This window comes from Bubalus bubalis, chromosome 22, assembly GCF_019923935.1.
Source record: "Bubalus bubalis isolate 160015118507 breed Murrah chromosome 22, NDDB_SH_1, whole genome shotgun sequence".
Classification (NCBI taxonomy): Eukaryota; Metazoa; Chordata; class Mammalia; order Artiodactyla; family Bovidae; genus Bubalus; species Bubalus bubalis.
Genome location: NC_059178.1, coordinates 12,190,891 through 12,213,663, shown reverse-complemented (window position 1 = coordinate 12,213,663; position 22,773 = coordinate 12,190,891). Strand labels below are relative to the sequence as shown.

Genomic DNA, 22,773 nt, shown 5'->3' with positions numbered 1-22,773 from the left:
CCGAGGTGCCTCCATCTTGACTACTGAGACCGTACGGCGGCCGAGCTCGTGTGCTCTCAAGTATTCTCGGGAAACATGGCGGCGCTTATAGTTCAGCTTTACCAAAGGCGCCGCCATCTTGTTGGCCAGCCTAGTCCGTACAGTCACTACCTGTACGGACGCTAGGCAATATGGTCGCGCCTACTGCACGACTTCCGTGCTGACGCCGCCATCTTGGAATCGTACGCTCGGGGGCAGCGTCCTAATCGGCCACCGAGAGGGAGCCGCCATCTTGCCGGTGGATTCTGGCGCCAGTAGCTGGTACTGCCTAGATGTCTATAGGGAAGGGGGCCCTCTTTTAGGAACGCTACCTGGATTGAGTAGCTCTTTCCACTATTCAGTCGTTTTTCCTTTCCGCGTCTACTAATGGACGTCCGTATACTGTGTGCCTTATGCTGGGAAGGAAAGCATTCCCTTCGTCATGCCTCCAACATTACCTCTGACAGGTAATTTTTGCCTATTAGGGGCAGGGGAAGCCCAGTCAGGCTTATATCTGATTTGGCCTAAACTTGATGTAAAACTGAAACAGCCTGATTTATGATCTGTCAAGTACACGTTGTACATTTGTTCTAACCACTGCGATTAAAGAATGCCCACTTTCTGATAGGGAGAAATGCCTCCCTTTTGTGGTTAAGCAAACCTGCTTTCTCTAGTAATTATTAACTTGCAGGAGTTTCCCATATTTTTCTACTTAGAATCCCCTAGTGGGGATTAACTACTTAATCACCTATTTTGTCCCTTCATTCTGTCCCTTATTATTCCTGTGACACCAATGCCAGTATTCCTTGGAGGATAAGGTTCCTGTCCCACATGCCAAGGTCATGCTCACTCACTATGTGTCTGCTAATTTGTAACTACACATCGCTGTTGAAACCTTGAAGGAACGTACCTTTGCCGTGTTTGATGTATTAATATGTTCTTTGTTCTGATGCTGTATCAGTTCAGTTCAGTTCAGTGGCTCAGTCATGTCCGACTCTGGGAGACCCCATGAATTGCAGCACTCCAGGCCTTCCTGTCCATCACCAACTCCCGGAGTTCACCCAAACTCATGTCCATCGAGTCAGTGATGCCATCCAGCCATCTCATCCTCTGTCGTCCCCTTCTCCTCCTGCCCCCAATCCCTCCCAGCATCAGAGGCTTTTCCAATGAGTCAACTCATCTCATGAGGTGGCCAAAGTACTGGAGTTTCAGCTTTAGCATCAGTCCTTCCAATGAACACCCAGGACTGATCTCCTTCAGAATGGACTGGTTGGATCTCCTTGCAGTCCAAGGAACTGTCAAGAGTCTTTTCCAACACCACAGTTCAAATCATCACTTCTTCAGCGCTCAGCTTTCTTCACAGTCCAACTCTCACATCCATACATGACCACAGGAAAAACCATAGCCTTGACTAGATGGACCTTTGTTGGCAAAGTAATGTCTCTGCTTTTGAATATGCTATCTAGGTTGGTCATAACTTTCCTTCCAAGGAGTAAGCGTCTTTTAATTTCATGGCTGCAGTCACCATCTGCAGTGATTTTGGAGCCCAGAAAAATAAAGTCTGACACTGTTTCCACTGTTTCCCCATCTATTTCCCATGAAGTGATGGGACCAGATGCCATGATCTTCGTTTTCTGAATGTTGAGCTTTAAGCCAACTTTTTCACTCTCCTCTTTGACTTTCATCAAGAGGCTTTTTAGTTCCTCTTCACTTTCTGTCATAGGGGTGGTGTCATCTGCATATCTGAGGTTATTGATATTTCTCCCAGCAATCTTGATTCCAACTTGTGCCTCTTCCAGCCCAGCGTTTCTCATGATGTACTCTGCATATAAGTTAAATAAGCAGGGTGACAATATACAGCCTTGACGTACTCCTTTTCATATTTGGAACCAGTCTGTTGTTCCATGTCCAGTTCTAACTGTTGCTTCCTGACCTGCATATAGGTTTCTCAAGAGGCAGGTCAGGTGGTCTGGTATTCCCATCTCTTTCAGAATTTTCCACAGTTTATTGCGATCCACACAGTCAAAGGCTTTGGCATAGTCAATAAAGCAGAAATAGATGTTTTTCTGGAATTCTCTTGCTTTTTTGATGATCCAGCAGATGTTGGTAATTTGATCTATGGTTCCTCTGCCTTTTCTAAATCCAGCTTGAACATCTGGAAGTTCACGGTTCACATGTTGCTGAAGCCTGGCTTGGAGAATTTTGAGCATTACTTTACTAGCGTGTGAGATGAGTGCAATTGTGTGGTAGTTTGAGCATTCTTTGGCATTGCCTTTCTTTGGGATTGGATTGAAAACTGACCTTTTCCAGTCCTGTGGCCACTGCTGAGTTTTCCAAATTTGCTGGCATATTGAGTGCAGCAGGTTCACAGCATCATCTTTCAGGATTGAAATAGCTCAACTGGAATTCCATCACCTCCACTAGCTTTGTTCATAGTGATGCTTCCTAAGACCCACTTGACTTCACATTCCAGGATGTCTGGCTCTTGAATGATCACACCATCGTGATTATCTTGGTCATAAAAATCTTTTTTGTACAGTTCTTCTCTGATGCTGTATAAAACTGTTGAAAACTATGCTTCTCTAGAGTGCTTTCTTTCTTGGTGGAGGCTGTGCTCCTGGGCCAGTCCTCAGCTTGGTTCAAATGAAACTCTCTTCTATTCTTCAATATAGATTGTTTATTGATTATCTGTGTTGATACCTCCCATCACTGTTTGCAGCTGTCACTCCTCCCAGCAGTGCCTTAGCCAGGCCTACCTGATGATTCTGCCTCTGGGCCTCTACAATAGCACTCATCCATTAGAATTAGGCAACAACTGAAGGCCATACATGATGGTGACCTGACCATCTCTGGTGAGAATGGCTGGACCAAAGTTGATTTTTAAATCAGCAACCACCAGCTTCATCAAGTCTTCCCTTGAGCAGACACAGTGGGTCTGTCATTTGGGTTATTTAGCCAATGAACACATCAAGAACTTCCTTGTCACAAGTAATATATAATAAAGCAGAAGCATTTGTTTTTTGTTACTTGTGACAAGTAAGGAGACAAGGAGATAGTTCTCAAAGCACTGTGTCCCTGGGGGTGTTTTAAGTTAAGCATGACAGGAGGCATAATCATTATAATGAAGCAAAGTTTACTCTAGTTTGCCCAAAACTGCAAGTAAGTAGGCACTTGGTTACTTGCTCTCACTGTAGTATCTTGTTGACTGGAATACACTGTAACCTTTTAGGAACATCTAGTGGCTGCAACTTTCTGCAAAACAAAACTCACTTTGGTTTAAACCCATCCTATCCCTACTGCTCCCTAGCTAACACCCACCACCAGAGTGTCACTTCTTGGCGATGTCCACTTGGGTTCTCTTGTTTCATATGTAGTCACTTTTCTCTCCCATAAATTTAATTTTAAAGTTTTTAAAAATTTATATTATGTATAACAAAAAATCCTCAGACTGGAGAGCCAGACGCTTCCTCAGGGTAATGCTTTAACGTGGGCAACCGTGACAATCAAATAAGATACAAAGTATTAGTACAACCCCTCCCCCTGCCCCCCCCCCCCCCCACACACACATACACACACTGAAAGGGGAGGTTGTGGTCATTATAAACGTCCTCATGTCCACATTCAAAGCCAGAATGACTTTATTCATTTCTGGTTTAAAAATAAGTTTAAGGGAATATAACTCAGATTTAAATTAAATATAATTGCATGCATGCATGACAGAGGATGAGATGGTTGGATGGCATCACCAACTCAATGGACTTGAGTTTGGGTAAACTCTGGGAGTTGATGATGGACAGGGAGGCCTGGTGTGCTTCGGTTCATGGGGTCGCAAAGAGTCGGATACGACTGAGAGACTGAACTGAACTGACCTGAATGTTCAGTCACTTCAGTTGTGTCCGACTCTGTGATCCTATGGACTGTAGCCCACCACACTCCTCTGTCCATAGGACTCTCTAGGCAAGGATACTGGAGTGGATTGCCATGCCCTCCAGGGGATCTTCCCAACCCAGGGATTAAACCTGTGTCTCCTGTGTTTCCTGCATTGCAGGCTGTTTCTTTACCCACTGAGTCACCTGCTGCTGCTGCTGCTTCTGCTGCTAAGTCGCTTCAGTCGTGTCCGACTCTGTGCAACCCCATAGACAGCAGCCCACCAGGCTCCCCTGTCCCTGGGATTCTCCAGGCGAGAACACTGGAGTGGGTTGCCATTGCCTTCTCCGTGAGTCACCTGAGAAGGCCTAAATTTAATTACTAAAGCTAAATTTAATTTAACATAATTGAATTTGGATTTATTCATGCAGGCAATTTGCTTTAAAATAATTTAATATTAATTTAATGTATGAAATTCAATGTCTTACATATGTAATTTCAACTTAATTTTAGTTCAATTTATTATATTACATTTTATTTAATATGGTTTAATTTTACATATTTAAATTTTAATTCAAATTCACCTTAATTAAACTAAAATTTAATATCATTGAGTGAACTAAATTTATAGTCAATTCTATATTTTTGAAATATTTTATTAAAATATTTAATTATAAATTAAATATTTATTTAAATATTATTTAATTAATAAAAACAGTGAAAAAACAGAAATCACCCCCATGATGAATGAAAAAAGAGCCATCAGTACAGATCCAACACATATTGAATAGAGAATATTATTCACACATCTATACCAACTTAATATATTTGACAACTTTTAGATAAAATGGACAAATTTCTTGTCTTTAGCAAGACAATTTACCAAACTAACAAATGAAGAAATAGAAAATATGAGTAGCCATATTGATATAAAATTATTTGAATTTATGATTAAAGACCATTCCACAAAAAAAGCTTCAAGTCCAGATTAGTTCACCAGCAAATTCTGTCAAATATTGAAGGTGTAAAAATAGTAATCCTAAATAAACTTTTTGAGAAAACAGAAGAGGAAGGAATACTCCCCAATTCCTTTTGGGAATCATTTCTCTGACACCAAACTAGAAGAAGACATTACAAGAAAAAATAATAGACAAATATACCCCATGAACATAAATGCTGCAAACTTTGAGAAATGGTGTCCAAGAGACCACCTTTATTTCTGAAATCATTGCAGGGTTTAAGGGTTCCCCAAGACCATGTTTACTTCTGACACCAACTGCAAATCTGGTGATCCCCAACTAATTTGCAAGAAGGACTTAAGAAACTCACTGAAAGTTATTACACCTATAGTTATCCAGGAAGAAGATACAGATTAAAATCAGTCATAGGATAGAGTCCAGGAGGGTTCCAAATGCAGAGCCTCCAGTTATCCTCTCCCTGAGGAATCACGGACAGGCTTAGTTGCTCCCAGGGACAATATGCATGGAATTGCCAACCAGAGGAGCTCACCTGAGCCTTGGCATCCAGAATCTTTACTGTGGTTCCATTACATAGACACTGTTGACTGCCCATGTGCCTGACCTCAGTTTTTAACCCCTTAGGAGGTTGAGATAATACCATGTGACCCAAAGTCCTCATCTTAAATGACATTGTTAGACTTTGTGACATGGCCAGCCCCAACCTAAATTACTATATTGACTATCAGTTCAGTCAGTTCAGTCACTCAGTCTTGTCTGACTCTTTGCAACCCCATGGACTGCAGCATGCCAGGCCTCCCTGCCCATCGCCAGCTCCTGAAGTTTACTCAAACTCATGTCCGTTGAGTCAATGATGCCATCCAACCATCTCATCCTCTGTTGTCCCCTTCTCCTCCTGCCTTCAATCTTTTCCAGATCAGGGTCTTTTCAAAAGAATCAGTTTTTCGAATCAGGTGGCCAAAGTATTCGAGTTTCAGCTTCACCTTCCAATGAATATTCAGGACTGATTTCCTTTAGGATGGACTGATTGGATCTCCTTGCAGTCCAAGGGACTCTCAAGAATCTTCTCCAACACTGCAGTTCAAAAGCATCAATTCTTTGGTGCTCAGCTTTCTTTATACTCCAACTCTCACATCCATACATGACTACTGGAAAAACCATAGGTTTCACTAGACAGACCTATATTGACTACAAAGTGACTAAAATATCCCCAGGCAAACAAAGACACTCCTGTGAGGAATAACACTGATGGGGCTTAGATATTGCCACCCAAAGCCAAGTAGGGAAGGAGGCAGACCTCTCTTTGTTTAGTCACTAAGTCATGTTGACTCTTTTGTAATATTTGTAAAATGCAATATTATTCCATTACATAAAAGAGTGAAGTACTCATATACCATGCATGAACCTTGAAAACACTGCTAAATAAAAGAAACACACACAAAAAGTCACATATTATGATTTCATTTATATGAGATGTCTAGAAAAAGCAAATCTGTAGAGACATAAAGTAGACATCCTTGTTTTGTTCCAGCCCTCGAGGGAACGTATTCAGTCTTTTACCAGTAAGTATGATGTGAGCTGTGGGCTTTTTTGGACTTTTTATCAGAATGATGAAGTTCCCTACTATTCCTTGTGTGTTAAGTGTTTCAATTTTTGAATCATGAAAGGCTGTTGAATTTTGTCAAGTGCTTTTCGGTGTCTGTAGATGAGGCTAATATTCTATAAATATTGATTTATAAAGATTGATTTTTTTTTAATAAGCCACACTTGTGTTCCTGGAATACACCCCACTTGATCATTGTGTATGATCATTTTATATGTTGCTGGATTTGATTTGCCAGTAATTTATTGAGGATATTGTTTTATACTCATAAGATGTCTTGGTCTGTAGCTTTATTTTCCTGTGATATTTTTGTCTGGTTTTGGTATCAGGGTAATGCTAGCCTCTACCTCTGATGAGTTGGAAGTGTTACTTCCTCTTCTACTTTTTTTTTTGAGGAGTTTGTGAAGGCTTGATATTAATTATTCCTTAAATATTTGATAGAATTCACCAATGGAGTCATGTGGGTTGGGCTTTTCTTTGTGGGAAGTTTCAAAATTACTAATTTAATTATTTTGTTTGTCATAGGTCTACTCAGATTTTCTATTTCTGTTATAGTCATATTTTCTAGTTTGTGTCTTTCTAGGAACTTGTCCATTTCATCTAGGTTATCTAATTTATTGGCAATGATTTACACTATTTAAAAAAATAATCGTTTACTTCAGTAAAGTTGGTATTTCATTTTTGATTTTAGTAATTTGAATCAATCCTGGTCATTCTAGCTAATTCATCATTTAAAAAGTCTTTTCGAAGACCTAACTCTTTGTTTTTTGAATCTTTATTTTATTAATTTGCACTTTAATCTTTATTAGTGTTCCTTCTGATTGCAGTGGGTTTAATTTTCTTTCCTTTACCTGTTTATTTTAAGCTGAATGACTAGGTTGTTTATTTGAGTGTGAGTGAGTGAGTGAAGTCACTCAGTTGTATCTGACTCTGTGCGACCCCATGGACTGTAGCCTACCAGGCTCCTCTGTCCATGGGATTTTCCAGGCAAGAATATTGGAGTGGAATGGACTCTAAAAAGAGAAACTAAGCAAGTCAACAATCAAAAGTCAGTTTTCCAGCAAAGCACACGATAAGATAGGCAGTAATGTAGGAATTCTAGAAGCATACCTCCAACTGATAGAAAGCTCAGCCTCATGGTTGAGTACGGGAATAAAAGATTATATATGATCTTTTTATGTGTTTGATAGGGTTGTGTTGAACTGGCAGAACAATCTGGGGCAGGCCAACACAACACTAATCAAACCCTATCAAAAATCCTACCTTATTTCTTTGAAAAGTTAAACAAGCTTATGGAAATTTAAGGAATTCAGAATATCCAAAACAATTTTGAATGAATAACAAAATTGTTTGACTCACAATTCCTGCTTACCGGGGGCGGGGGGGGGGGGGGGGGGGGGGGGGCCTCCCTGGTGGTTCAGTTGGTAAAGAATCTGCCTGCAGTGAAGGGAATGGCCTTCAGGACAGGGGGCCCGGGTTCCATCTCTGAGTCTGAAAGATCCCCTGGAGAAGGAAATGGTAACCCACTCCAGTATTCTTTCCCCAGCAGCCTGGTGGGCTACAGTCTATGGGGTCGAAAGAGTCCGATATGACTTAAGTTTTTCCCTCTACAAACACAGGGTGTCATTTTTTCCTCTTAATATAAGTCCTGACTGCAGGTCCAGCTGGGCTAGGCTGAGCCTAAGAACTGGAGGCGGCTTGGACAAATGTCTGGAATCGAGGGCCCAAGTCATTAACTCCCTTCTTTTTCCCCTTCCTCCTCCCGTGTCCAGCTCCCTGCCCTCCAACTCCTCAGTTGCCCGGGTCGCCAAGAGTGTTATGCCTTTCACCTCCCAGTGTCCCAGAAAGCCAGAAAGCTGTCTTTACATTTTCAGAGTCCCGGGTACCTTCAGCCGCCTTGGCAGGATGCCTCAAACCGCAGCGGATAGTGAGGAGTGCTTCCAGGAGCGGCGTTCTGGTTGCCCCGGGCTACCCACTCCGCGCGGTTTGCACCTGGCCGGAAGGGGGCAGCGTGACCATGGCAACGTAGGACTCCGAAACCAGCTACTTCCTCTCGGTTGAGGCTTCGAGATTCTCTACTCCACCTCTTTGGATATTTTCGTTTCTGCTCGGAAGGCAAACTATGTAGTATGCCTTTCCTCTTGGAAAAGTTGAAGGTCAAAACACAACTCTAATTTATACAGCTAGTTGTATCTTATAATGGGAATAAAGGGTTGGTTACATGCCATCTGATCCTAAGAGTGCACAGTTCAGGCTTTCTTAGCACGTCGGGAAGACTTTTGTGATTTTTGTTACTGTACTGGCTTAAAATGGGGGGGGGGGGGGGCGGGCGGAGGGTGCAGGAGTGCCCCTCCAGATCAGGCGAAGGAGAGCGAGGTTATGGTAGTGGCCATGGCCCCTCCGCCGCCTCCCGCAGCAGCCGCGGCCCCGCCCGCGCCGGGTCCCTTTTGCTGCCTGCTGCCGCCGCGGCTTTGGCATCGGCGGCAGGGGCCCCAACCGGAGACCCCGGGCACTCCTAGAGCTCCTCATCCCGCCAAGGAGCCCCGGAAGTCGAGTCCCGCGTGAGATCCGTCCGCCCTGTGCAGTCGTCCAACCTCGGAACCCGTTCTTGGGAGGGTGGGTTTTCATAATGAAAATCCTGCGTCCCTCGGCGATCAGGGCGCGCCAGGAGCTGGAGGGGCCTCAGCTCAGCAACAAGAGGCCCGTGCTGTCCCAGAGCCCGGCACTCCCCTGGGGGGACTTCGCCATACGCTACCCACCGCCAGGGTGAGCTACCCACCGCCAGGGTGACTCTCAGCCGTGCCCCGGGGACGGGGTGGGGCCCCTGCGCCTTCTGGCCGGGTCTGAAGACGGCTGCGGGCGGCCTTCACTCCCACGGGGAAACCCGTGTCTTCATATGGAGAATGTAACTAAGCAACTCCTGGGTATTGCTGCCTCCTCGTCCATTTTGTTTGGCCAAGCGGTTTGCAGAGACCTTAAACTGACACCAACCCCCTCACGCAAGCATGCACCCTCTGTGGCCGCTACGGAGTCACAAGCAAACATAAGTTCCTGAAATGGCTTCCCCAACAGCTCTTGTGATCAACAGTCTCTCCTGCATCCCAGCGCCTGGATGTCTTATGCACCCCCTTAGATAGACCTTCTGTGGCTTACTCTGGTCTGAAGGGATCACTGGGACCCTATCCTAGGAAGCCCAAAGCACTGCCCCCAGGGACCCTTATGATAAAGGCATCCGGCCTCTCTGCACCCTGTCTTGACTTGAAGACCACTGGAGAGACGAAGTGCACCTTCTCCAGGACCCGTGAGTAATAAGCTTATCTATTTTAATTACTCTTGTGGTCCTGTTGCCACCATCCTGCTCCTGTATTCCACTTGAGTGTGTGTGTGTTAGTCGTTAAGTCGTGTCTGACTCTTTGCGACCCACCAGGCTGACTGTAGCCCACCAGGCTCCTCTGTCCATGGGATTCTCCAGGCAAGAATACTGGAGTGTATTGCCATGCCCTTCTCCAGGGGATCTTCCCAACCCAGTCATCTCCCACAATGTGGGCATTCTTTACTGTTTGAGCTACCCAGAAAGCCCTATACTCCACTTAACAAATGTTAATTTAATAAAGTCACAAGATTGGTGCCATAAGACAGGAGCCCACGGTCAAACCACTCTCTTCCTCCTCAAGGACTCAGCCCTTTTTACCTCTACCTAGGAAGAGCCAGATCACAGAGCCCTGGTTCAGCCAGTTCATGTCCAGGGACAGGCGGTGTGAAGAGCATGCTGCCTGGGAACTGGGTCACCCTCAGTGAGCCAGGAAGTGTATCATGGGCCCCTGGGAAGTGACACCAGGAGGAGCAGGAGTCTGAGAAAACCCGCTGCTTTGGCAGGCTGGGGTTTGCAGCTCATTAGGAACAGGGGTCATCTGGACGTGTTGCAGGAAGGGAGTTTGCCCTCCAGGGCCCAGACTGGGCTCTTGTCTAACACTTGGAAATGAATTGTCCAAGGAGATACACGTGCTGACCAAGCGAGAAACTTTACTGGAAAGGGGCCCCCGGGTGGAAAGCAGGAGGGTGAGGGAACCCAGGAAGATCGCTCTGCCTTATGGTTCGCAGTCTCAGGTGTTATGGTGATGAGATTAGTTTCGGGTTGTCTTTGGCCAATCATTCTGACTCAGGGTCCTTTCTGGTGGCATGCACATCACTCAGGCACAATGGAGTCTAGCCAGAAGGTTTCTGGGAGGTTGGTAGGACAGGCGGACTGGTGTCTCCTGTCTCCGTTTGACCTTTCCTGAATTCTTCCTGATGGTGGTGGCTTGTTAGTTGCATATTCCTTACCAGGATCTCCTGTCATAAAATAACTCATGCAAATGGTTACTGTTATGCCTGGCCAGGGTGGACAGTTTCAATCCGTGTTTCCCGTAACAGCCAGAGGACCTGAGACTGCTTTCTCAGGTATCCGACTGTTTGTCAGTCTGTATCCTCATTGCCTTTGTGGGTCTTCAGTACTGGGATAGATAGAGAAATCTTTCCGGCATCGGGAGATCTGCTGGAGGCCGCTGTGTGACAATTGTTCTCTCCCAGGCATGGCCTTTCGCACCACAACTGAAGTAGAAGTTATCACCACCACTTGCCAAATTGGTTTGTTTTTTTTTTCCCTAGTATTGTGATATGACTTTGTTTTCTTCCTGTGTCCCCAAATTACCCTTTCCTCCGCCTGATGATTTAGGAAGATAAAACCAATGTTTGCAGTTTTCAGAATGCTTATGGTAGGCTACTGTGTTATGGCTCTGTTTTGTGCTATTTTAGAAACTGTAATTGTCCCAACATTCTTTGGGTTTCAAGCATAGGAGGGAACTGTGTGATAACAAAACAAAGAACCGCCCCCGCAAATTCTTGTGCAATGTTTTTGAAATCGTTTGAAATAATTTTTTAGTGTTTTACCTTAGTATGGACAGTGTTTTTGTTTACATTTCAAAAAACAAATGTGCCTATAAAACGTTGTATTTTTTGTTCTTAAATGTGTTATGTAATCTTTATGAATTTATAATACGTGTGTTTACATTTGCTCATCATGTAAAGGATTTTCCTTTATATAATATATAAAATTATATATTATACATATAATATATAAAATTATATGTTATACATATATTCATAGGGGCTTCCCTGAAAGCTCACTTGGTAAAGAATCTGCCTACAGTGCAGGAAACCCCGGTTTGATTCCTGGGTCAGGAAGGTCTGCTGGAGAAGGGATAGGCTGCCCACTCCAGTATTTTTGGGCTTCCCTTGTGGCTCAGCTGGTAAAGAACCTGCCTGCAATGCGCGAGACCTGGGTTTGATCCCTGGGTTGGGAAGATCCCCTGGAGAAGGGAAAGGCTACCCACTCCAGTGTTCTGGCCTAGAGAATTCAGTCCATGGAGTCACAAAGAGTCGGCAGCGACTTTCAGTTTCTTTCAAATGTATTATGTAATCCTTATGAATTTACAGTATGTATATATTTGCTCATTATATAAAGGATGTTTTGAAAAATCACTTGTAATACTACAAAGAATGGCAAATACAAAGGTTATTGTTTTGATTTCATGAATGTTTTCCTTGATTTGATAAATACGGGAGAAGAGGATTATTTTTCTACCATTAAGTTGCCTGCAGCGTATCAGTCTCATAATCTGAAGGTCCTGAGTTCAAACCTCAGAGGGGGCAATGCAAAGCTTTGGGCTTCCCAGGTGGTGCTAGGGGTAAAGAATATGCCTGCCAGTGCAGGTATAGACTCGATTCCTGGATCAGGAAGATCCCCTGGAGAAGGAAATGGCAACCCATTCCAGTATTTTCGCCCCTACGGACAGAGATCCTGGCAGACTACAGTCCATGGAGTCATAAAACAGTTGGACATGACTTAGCAACTAAACAACAAATTACTGATTCACTTTGCTGTATAGCAGAAACTAACACAACATTGTAAGTTAACTATACTCCATTAAAAATTAATGGAGTATAAAAAAATGGAGTATTAAAAAAAGAAAATCCCAAAGAATTCACAAAAATAAGCTATGAGATCTAATAAACAATTTAACCAAAGTTGCAAGATGTGTGGTACAAGATCAACTTCTTAATGTGATAAAGTGCATCCATTAGAAAGCCTATAGCTAACATCATACTTAAATAGTGAATGACTGAATGCTTTCTCCTTATGACTGGGAGCAATGTAAGGTTGTCTACTGTTGGGAAAGGCAGTCAAGTGCAGCTTCTTGCCCCTTGCACAGTTGCATAAGAGTGACCTTGGGTCTGGAACATTTCTTAGCAAAGAGACAAAGAGCCCTCACAGGCTGAGCTAGGCATATCACTTTGTGAATATCTTTCCCTGATCCAGACTTAACGTGTACTTCTCTGTTCTGCTTATGGGTGTGTGTCCTATAGCACCTAGCTAACCCCATTGCTATGTCTGTTCTTGGAGGGGAGGTAAAGGGGTCCTTCAGCTGCAGCACTAGAGGGGGTGTGCAGACCATCTTCTTGTGTCAGCGGTTTCCTGTGTCCCTGCTGACCATGAGGGACAGACACTCAACTGTTGGAGCTGGTCTTCCTCTGTCTCTTCTCTACGTGAGGAAAGCAGTGTTCCGTTCAGCACCTATGTGAAGCGTGTCTTTCTCTGCTACCCTGACACCTGCAAACCATGCAGGATACAAACCCTGGAATTGTTGCTGCTAGGCAACAGATATCACTTGTTCAGCATTTGCTCTCACCTCTCTTGTTACACATCATACATCTACTCAGTAAAATGAGACAAGAGAAAGAAGCAAAAAGCATACAGATTGGAACAGAAGAAACGAAACTTCCCCTATTCTCAAAAAACTTGATTTTCTACATAGAAATTAAAAAAGAAAAACTTAAAAGAAAAAAGCGCCCAGAACTTATAAATACTTAGTTATGCTGCAAGATAAAGGGTCAATAGACAAAGTGAATCATATGTCCATATGAACATCACACTAACTTGAAACCAGAAAAATTCAAATAATACCATTTAAATAACTTCAAAATAATGAAACGTAGGTATAAATCTAACAAAATACTATGCTGTGTCTGTATGCAGAAATCTACAAAACACTAATGGAAAAATAAAAGAAATATAGTTAAATGGTGATACGTGTCAGGTATATGGATTAGATGATTAAATATATTTAAGATGTCAGTTATTCCAAAGTTCAGAGAAGGAAATGGCACCCCACTCCAGTACTCTTGCCTGGAAAATCCCATGGACGCAGGAGCCTAGTAGGCTGCAGTCCATGAGGTTGCTAAGAGTCAGACTGAGTAAATTCACTTTCACTTTTCACTTTCAATGATTGGAGAAGGAAATGGCAACCCACTCCAGTGTTCTTGCCTGGAGAATCCCAGGGATGGTGGAGCCTGGTGGGCTGCCGTCTATCGGGTCGCACAGAGTCGGACACGACTGAAGTGACTTAGCAGCAGCAGCAGCATTCCAAAGTTGAGTGACAGACTTTACACAATTCCATTCAGAATATCAGCAGAATTTTCAGTGTATATATACACAAGTTGATTTTAAATTTTTATAGAAACTTAGGAACTAGAATACCTAAAGTAATTTTTAAAAGAAGAAGAAATTTGGTGGGTTCACACGACTTCACTTTAAAATATGAAACTTCAGTGATCAAGGCAGTATGGTATTAGTGAAGGGATAGGCATCATGCAACAGAATAGAAAGTCCAGAAATAGATTCACTCAAATGTGATCAATTGACTTTTTACAAAGTTACAAACACAATTTAATGGAGAAGAGATAGTATTTTCAACAAATAATGTTGGAACAATTGGACACCCACCTGTAAAGACTGAGAGAACTCCAACCCCAACCTCACACTGTATACAAAAAGTTACTGAAAATTTACCATATATTTGAATGTAAAACATGGAACTGTTAAGCTTCTAGAGAAAACACAGGAGAAACATGGGAGAAAAATCTTCATGACCTGCAGTTCAGTGAACAGTTCCTAGACTGTTCATCAAGTGTGATCCATTAAATAAAAAATAGATAAGCTGGAATTCATAAAAATTAAAAACTTTTGCTCTGTGAATGCTGCTGCTGCTACTAAGTCACTTCAGTCGTGTCCGACTCTGTGCGACCCCATAGACGGCAGCCCACCAGGCTCCGCCGTCCCCAGGATTCTCCAGGCAAGAACACTGGAGTGGGTTGCCATTTCCTTCTCCAATGCATGAAAGTGAAAAGTGAAAGTCAAGTCGCTCAGTCGTGTCTGACTCTTCGCGACCCCATGGACTGCAGCCTACCAGGCTCCTCCGTCCATGGGATTTTCCAGGCAAGAGTACTGGAGTGGGTGCTCTGTGAATGATACAGAGCAAATGGTTCAGAGAATGAAAAGGCAAGACAAAAGCTGGGAAATATATATATTTGAGAAACACATATCCAACAAAGGACATCTATCTAAAATGTATAGGAACTTCCAAAACTCAATAATAAGAAAAACTAAACAATCCAATCTTAAGATATAAGCAACTTTTTTTTTTGGCTGTGCTGGGTGTTCATTGCTGTGTGTGGGCTTTGTCTAGTTGCGGCAACCGGGCTCTACTCTCTAGCTGTGGTGCACGGGCTTCCCATTGCGGGGGCTTCTCTTGGTTGTGGAGAGCCTGTGCTCCACAGGCTCTAGGCCCCCGGGCTCAGGAGTTGTGGTGCTCGGGCCTAGTTGGCCCGCATCATATGAGATCTTCCCAGACCAGGGATCGAACTAGCGTCCCCTGCACTGCAAGGTGGATTCTTAGCCACCGGACCACCAGACCACCAGAGAAGCCCTACAGGCAACAGATTTGAACAGACATTTCACCAAAGTCTAATTTCTCTGTGACATTTTTTCAGATGTCAGTGCTTTACCTATATTTAAAAACGACAGGTTATCAATTTTGCAACGATTGTTACCTGGTGCTGTGGTTGTCATAAGATTTGATTTCCATGGTGGACACTGTGAATGGTAAAGGTAGCTTTTCATCTAAGAGTGCTAACATTTTTTAAAGTAGCCATTATACATTTAAAGGGGAGATTGTGTTTTGAGGGTTAAGGTTGGGTTGGAGTTGGGATTATGGTTAGGTATGGGTGGAACTCATAGTGAGTGAGGGAAGAGAAAACTCTGAGCAGGGGGTATTTACAGAGAATACTGGAAATGGTCCACATTTACCCCTTTTATTCTAGGAGCAGCACCTGGACCCTATGTTTATTTCTTACAGGTGGAATAATGAGCATTTTCATTTTATTCTTTGTCCTTTTCTGTGTTCAAATTTTCAATTAAAAACATGTGCTTCTTTTATAATAGAAAAAACAAGTGCTAGCAAAGTAGATGATGTGTGCATGCTCAGTCGTGTATGACTCTTTGTGACCCCATGGACTGTAGCCCACCAGGCTCCTCTGTCCAAGGGGATTTCCCCTGTGAGAATACTAAAATGGATTGTCATTTCCTCCTCCAGGAGATCTTCCCAACTCAGGGATCAAACCTGCACCCCCTGCATTGGCAGGTGGTCTTTACCATCGAGCCACCTGGGAAGCCCTTACTCAGTCGTGTCTCACTCTTTGAGACCCCATGGACTGTAGCCTATGAAGCTCCTCCATCCATGGAATTTTCCAGGCAAGAGTACTGCAGTGGATTGCCATTTCCTTTTCCAGGGGCTCTTCCGAACCCAGGGATTGAACCCCAGTCTCCCGCATTGCAAGCAGATGCTTTTACCGTCTGAGCCACCAGGGAAGCTTAACAAAGGAGATATTGAAGTTCAATTTCATCAACTTTCAGAGCAGGTGGACTGCGCATCTGTGGCCACAGGGGTCTGAGTTTCTGTGAATGGTGCTGCCCTGCCATCTAGTGGCCATGTGGCATGGGAGCCTTCCAACCAGCATTTCAATAAAGAGAAAGTCTGTCTTTGAAGAAGGCAAAAAAATACTGTATTTTAGGTAAAACTTTGATTTGGTTGAGTTTTTAAAAAATGAATAAAAATGATTGATGTGGAAAATAAAGAGGGACGTAGACAGGCCATTGTGAGCAAAGACACAGAGGGGATGAACCACAGGGAGGGGTTGGCAGGGTCTGTGCGTGTCTTGGCAGGGGCCATGCCCTGGGGCCCAGGTGCGTCCCTACAAGCAAGAGGTGCTGGGAGATGAAGCTGAGGGGCAGGCAGGGCCCAGGTCAAGGGTGGACTTGGGCATTAACTTCAGCATTTCAGCAGGGCAGCCTGGAGACCCATCTTGATCACCACGCTCACCCCTGACCTCGTCCCTGCCTCCCTGACTTGGCTGCCCTCCGGTTGGCCGAATCACAATTCTGAATCTACTTTTGTAACCAATGACAAGTGTGAGTCAAATGATAGGAAGGAGAATGCTGTTACCAAACCCAAAGCTGCCATGGATGGCTGGGATTCAGGGTAGAATAGAAGGGGCAGGACAATAGCAGGGCAAGACTCATGGAGCATAATGATGGTGAAGAGATCTGGGCCAGACAAACAATGGGGTGGATAGTGCAGAAATGCATAAGTGAGTGCCATAATGTAACAATATGTCCGGCTGCCTTCTGCCTGCCCCTCAATACCCACTCTCCATGGTTTTCCATCCAGCCCTGGAGACAGATGGCCTGACCTATATGAACTGCGTCAACAGTTTCCTTTGCCTTCTGACTTCAGGAGTGGGGAGGGGAGGTGAGAAGTTGAGCCCCGGCATTGAGGCGAAGGACATGGTAGAGGGACCCATGCTGGATGCGAGAGGAAAGGCCAAGGGGAAAGCCTGGGCTAGTGAGGTCCTGGGAGCAGCTTCACTGGTATGTGGGGAAGGGGAGCAGAGCCACTCGATTGCAGAATGTGCACAATGGCTAAGCCGCGGATGGCGGAGGGCTGAGCTTTGCACCAGGCGCTGGCATGGTGCAGGGACACGTGGGCTGGCGGGATTGTGTTGCTCACTGTGAACGCGGCGGAGAGCCTTCAACTGTGGCTCAAATTCCTAAAGGCCTCAGGGTCTCAAACATCAATAGTAATTGGGAGGGTAAAGGTGCTGGGCTTGGGTTTGTTGACTCTCCTACAACAGTATCATGATGCATCATGAGAGATTTCTGATGCAATCTGACCATTTTCTAGATTATCCAGAAAGTTTATCTGGAGGTTTGTGGGGGGGGGGGGATACAGTAAATCCTAAATGTGTTCTGATTTCTGATAAATCTTTGAGGCAATGATGGAAAATCTTGCAATTTATTAAAAGCATCTTTGAAATGCATGAAAGTATCACTTGCTCAGTTGTGTCCAACTCTTTGTGACCCCATGGACTGTAGCCTGCCAGACTCCTCTGTCCATGGAATTCTCTGGGCAAGAATACTGGAGTGGGTTGCCACTTCCTCCTCCAGGGGATCTTCCCCATCCAGGGATCAAACCTGGGTCTCCCACATTGCAGGCAGATTCTTTACCACCAAGCCACCAGGGAAGCCATGAACTATTATTAATTTAGCTTTAAATAGGAGAAGGCAATGGCAGCCCACTCCAGTACTCTTACCTGGAAAGTCCCATGGATGGAGGAGCCTGGTGGGCTGCAGTCTGTGGGGTCGCAAAGAGTCGGACACGACTGAGCGACTTCACTTTCACTTTTCACCTTCATGCATTGGAGAAGGAAATGGCAGCCCACTCCATTGTTCTTGCCTGGAGAATCCCAGGGACTGCGGAGCCTGGTGGGCTGCCGTCTATGGGGTCGCACAGGGTCGGACATGACTGAAGCGACTTAGCAGCAGCAGCAGCTTTAAATAAGGCTTACATGGGCTTCCAGGTGGTACTAGTGGTAAAGAACCCACTTGCCAATGCAGGAGACACAAGAGATGTGGGTTCAATCCCTGGGTCGGGAAGATCCCCAGAATTATGGCAACCCATTCCAGTATTCTTGCCTGAGAAATCCCATGGACAGAGGAGCCTGGCAGGCTCCATGGGGTCGCAAAGAATCAAACATGACTAAAGTGACTTAGCATGCTCGCTCAAAGCTTCCACAAGATTTGTAAACATACCTGCTATACCAAATGTATTTCAGTATGTTTGGTTGCATCCACACAGACAGAAGTTACCCAAAGCATGGAAATTGCTTCATCATATAGACTTGGACATCATAATGACAGTTAATAAAATGAAATTCTAACTGTGTTTTCCTTTTCATTGCTAAGTTTTTCTTAAGGAAAAGAACTTTCAGAATGTAAGCAAGAAAAACACCTTAGTGCCAGGAAATGAGAACGTATTCAGCAAAATGAACACCTTGATATAAATGATACCCAAATAGTCTTTTCTGGCTTTCATTTGACCTATTATGAGATGTGACTGGCAGCTATTTCCACAATTAATTGATCCTGGAAAATTTGGCAAGCCTTACTCTTCTCCAGTTCAAGAACTAGACAACTGCCCACTTTGTAAGTATCAATATAATAGTATCTATTAAGTGTTTTTGGAGAAGGCAATGGCACCCCACTCTAGTACTCTTGCCTGGAAAATCCCATGGACGGAGGAGCCTGGAAGGCTGCAGTCCATGGGGTCGCTGAGGGTCCGACACTACTGAGTGACTTCAGTTTCACTTTTCACTTTCTTGAAATGGAGAAGGAAATGGCAACCCACTCCAGTGTTCTTGCCTGGAGAATCCCAGGGACGGGGGAGCCTGGTGGGCTGCCGTCTATGGGGTCGCACAGAGTCGGACACGACTGAAGCGACTTAGCAGTAGCAGTAGCATTAAGTTTTTAAAAGCTTTGGGAAAAGCATTTGTCAAATAAAATAAACAGTTATGTAACTTATTATAGTAGTTGATTTCAAATATTTATATGTAAATATTGATGCCTGTTCTAAGAAATATTTTATGAAATTCACAAAGCATGTCAGTATGCGAGTGCCATAATCTAACTGTGTGTCCTGGTTGCCTTCTCCTTGCCCCTCAGTATCCACTCTCCATAGTTTTCCATCCAGCCCTGGAGCCAGGTGACCTGACCTATATGAACTGCTTCAAGAGTTTCCTTTGCCTTCTGACTTAGTCAACGGCAGTGGGAAGATCCACAGGTAGAAGGAGAGGGAAGCAGGTACTTACTCCCTCAGCTTCCTTCCTGCTGCACAGGGATGCTCTGAACATAACCAGAGGCCACAGCTCCTGCCAGGTCACCCCTCCACACGGCTGCCACCCCAGGCTCACATGACCGTTAGTCTTTGTGCTTAGAGGTACTAACTGGTCCTTGAGGTTGTGAATCCCAGGGAAACTCACCATCATTTGTTACCTTCTATAATCTCTGACTGCACATTGTGGACAGCCCTTTTTATTAATTCTCCTCCAATTATCCAATTTGACTTTTCCTTCTGATTCTTGCCAGGATATTGACTGATACAATGTAAAAAGTTAAGTGTGGTTATTTGATGCACCTTGACATTTTCCTTTCTTGTAGCCAATTTGCTTTTCACTTTAATGCTTAAAGAACTCTTTATATTTAAAGTTGAATAATTTGAGTATTTCTAGTTGTGGAGTATGTCTTAATAAATTTGACTCAAATGAAATCTGGAGGCTTAACTTTTTCCCCCTTTAGGTAAGCACCTTTATTACATATTTTGTAGTCTTCTGATCCATTTTTCGTGCACTTTACATATAGGACACCAATTATCCTCATGTTGAATCATTTCTATCCTCTATTTTGTGGACTTTGTATTTACTTTCGTTCTTTTCTTTTTCAACTGCATGTACTGTAATCATCTTAAGCTTTTCTTTTAACTTGACTTTCAATGATGTTTTTTCTATTTCTTGCTATTTGTATTATACTTCAATATACTAGTTCTGTAATGCTGTTGTTTGGACCCTCAATTTATAAGTCTAATGCTCTCCTTACATCTTTTTCTTTTGTTTATATTCATTCTCTTTTCCATGAGGTCTTATCTTTAATTAATTAATATGTATACAATTCACATAGATATAAAATTTCTTGCTATTCCTTTAAATATATATTCCTGTAGATCATTTTCCTTATCAGTCTTTGCATGATTGCTTCCTTTCTTACCTTCCTTTCTCCTTTTTTCTTTCATTTTCTCTCACTGTTAGATACCCTAAACCAGTGTTCTGCTTTTCACAGTTTCAAGTAATAATCCAGTTTTGGAGAATATTCTCAACCTTTGGATCATTTTCCAATGGGAAACTAGACCCAGTTAGAGAGAGAGCAATGGGCAAGAAGACAGAAAAAATAAAGATTATCCTTTAGTTGTTAATCTTCAGATTTCCTTCAAATCTCAGATGTGTGGAGTCTCCAATATGATTTCAGGGGTGGTGGTGGTGGTAGGAGCTGGGCCATTCTCTGCTTCTCCTCTCTGCTCCAGAATCTTGTTTTCCTCCTTGACATCAGTTTTTTAAGTTTATTACCTTTCATTATCTCCTTTTCCTTGTTGACAATTATTAGCGATTTTTTGGAAAGGACTCTAAAAAAAAAAACCCAGCTTATTTGAGGTACATTTGTTAAGTAATAGGGAAAGGAAAATCCATGAGGCAATCTTAGTTCTCTTTTCTAACCTAAAAGTCTATTATCCTCTACCTAGTCATATTTATATTTAAAAAGCAAGTTACAGGAAGAGAGAAACATTTTTGGAGGAAAAATATCTAGTTCTTTGAGCTGGATGTGATCTCAGAAGTCATTCATTTCTCAAGTTCCCAGAGCCAGTTCATGACTGAGCTGGGACTAAGAAAAGGTCTCCTGATGTTTCTGTTTTCTGTCTTCCTTGTCTTACTATTGGGTGCAATTTTACATATGGGAGGTGGGAGAGAGAGAGTAAAGGAAGGAGAGAGAGATGTTTTCCTGCCGGGGACTTTCCTTTCCTGCCTCTAAAAATGCCGCATACTTTCTGTTGTTGTTCAGTCGCTAAGTCACGTCCGGCCCTTTGGGGCTCCACGGCCTGCAGCACGCCGGGCTTCCCTGTTTTTCGCTATCACTATCGCATACCCCTGGGCCTTTGTTAAGAGCAGCCTGGAGGCACAGAAACTGGGGCTTGACTGTAAAATTGAAAAATTATACATAGGATAAAGACTCAATAAAGAAAGAACACTAGCGTGAAAGTGTATGCTTTTTTCTTTCTCCTCTCTCCTGTGGTTTAAAAAATCTCCCCCAGGTATAACTCATTTTAGGGTTTGAAACACTGTAAAAGTGAGAAGTTTGATTTTCTGGGATGACCTCAGCTGCTATGACAAATGATGAGAATTGAGGAATAATCCCTGTGAGATCTGTATGACAAGTACATGCTTTGGATTTTAATCTTGTCAGTTGAAAATGGCTTTTAAAAACAAACCAAAAGGGAATTCCCTGCCTGGTGGTCCAGTGTTAGGACTTGATGCTTTCACTGCCGTGGGCCCGGGGTTCAGTCCTTGGTTGAGGAACTAAGATCCTGCAAACCACGTTGGGCAGCCATAGATAGATAATTAAATACCAAAGGGAAGTCAAAGGAATGTAGTTTAGTAGGAAATGTAAAAACATAATCTGCCTTGGGTGTAATAACTCCTTAAAAGTTCAGACTATCCTGCGTGATCAGTGAGGCATCTTAGAACACAGTCCACCTATTACAGTGGGCCTTCCCTCTTCTGAAAGGAAGACCCATCAGCAGAAAGCTATGAACCCGTCCCCAGACTTCCTGGACCAATTGGTCGCTAGTCACTGGAATAAATATTTCCCAAGCTGCCTAGAAATGCAGAGTTCTATTGCTTAAAAAAATCTGTGATCTTTATTCTACAGTGAAGACTTTCATTAATTCTGATTTAGGGACTTCTGGAGGTTAAGTTTGACACTTAACTGCAAGAGAAAGACAGAGAAGTACAAAACATACAAGTAAAGTCTTTTCTGTCAGAGTCAATTGGGTATGAAAAGCTTGGAATTCATAACTAATTTAAAATTGTTCATGGGGTGATATGTCATGAGGGAATTAAATGATGATGGAAGTCTATAGGTTCAGAATCACAGAACATGGGAGCAAATGACCCCTGGCTCCTGGGGAGCAGCAGAGCATCATGGGAAAGAGGACCAGTTCTGAGGTCAGGGTCTCATTTTGTCATCTATTGACTTGGACAAGTTACTTAATTATAAGCCTCTGTTTCCTCATCTGTAAAGTGCAGATCATAATCTAAGTATTCATACATTTATTACAAAGGTTAAGTAGGATAACATGTAAAATGCCTAAATTAGAATAAGTATCGCATAAATGTTAACTGATGTTATTGTTGTTATTATTTTCCCCTGAAGACTAGAGTTCACATTACTTTTGCTCATATTTCTTGCAAGGAACAGTCCAGCAATTTCTT

At 43.3% G+C, this 22,773-nt stretch overlaps 1 long non-coding RNA gene across 1 annotated transcript; it reads left to right on the top strand.

Moving 5' to 3' along the window:
- Positions 1-106: 106 nt before the first annotated feature.
- LOC123331098 lies at positions 107-19,000 on the top strand. The gene is made up of 3 exons (XR_006547565.2): positions 107-485; positions 8,340-9,766; positions 18,644-19,000. It is a non-coding gene; the product is annotated as an uncharacterized LOC123331098 (long non-coding RNA).
- Positions 19,001-22,773: the final 3,773 nt, after the last annotated feature.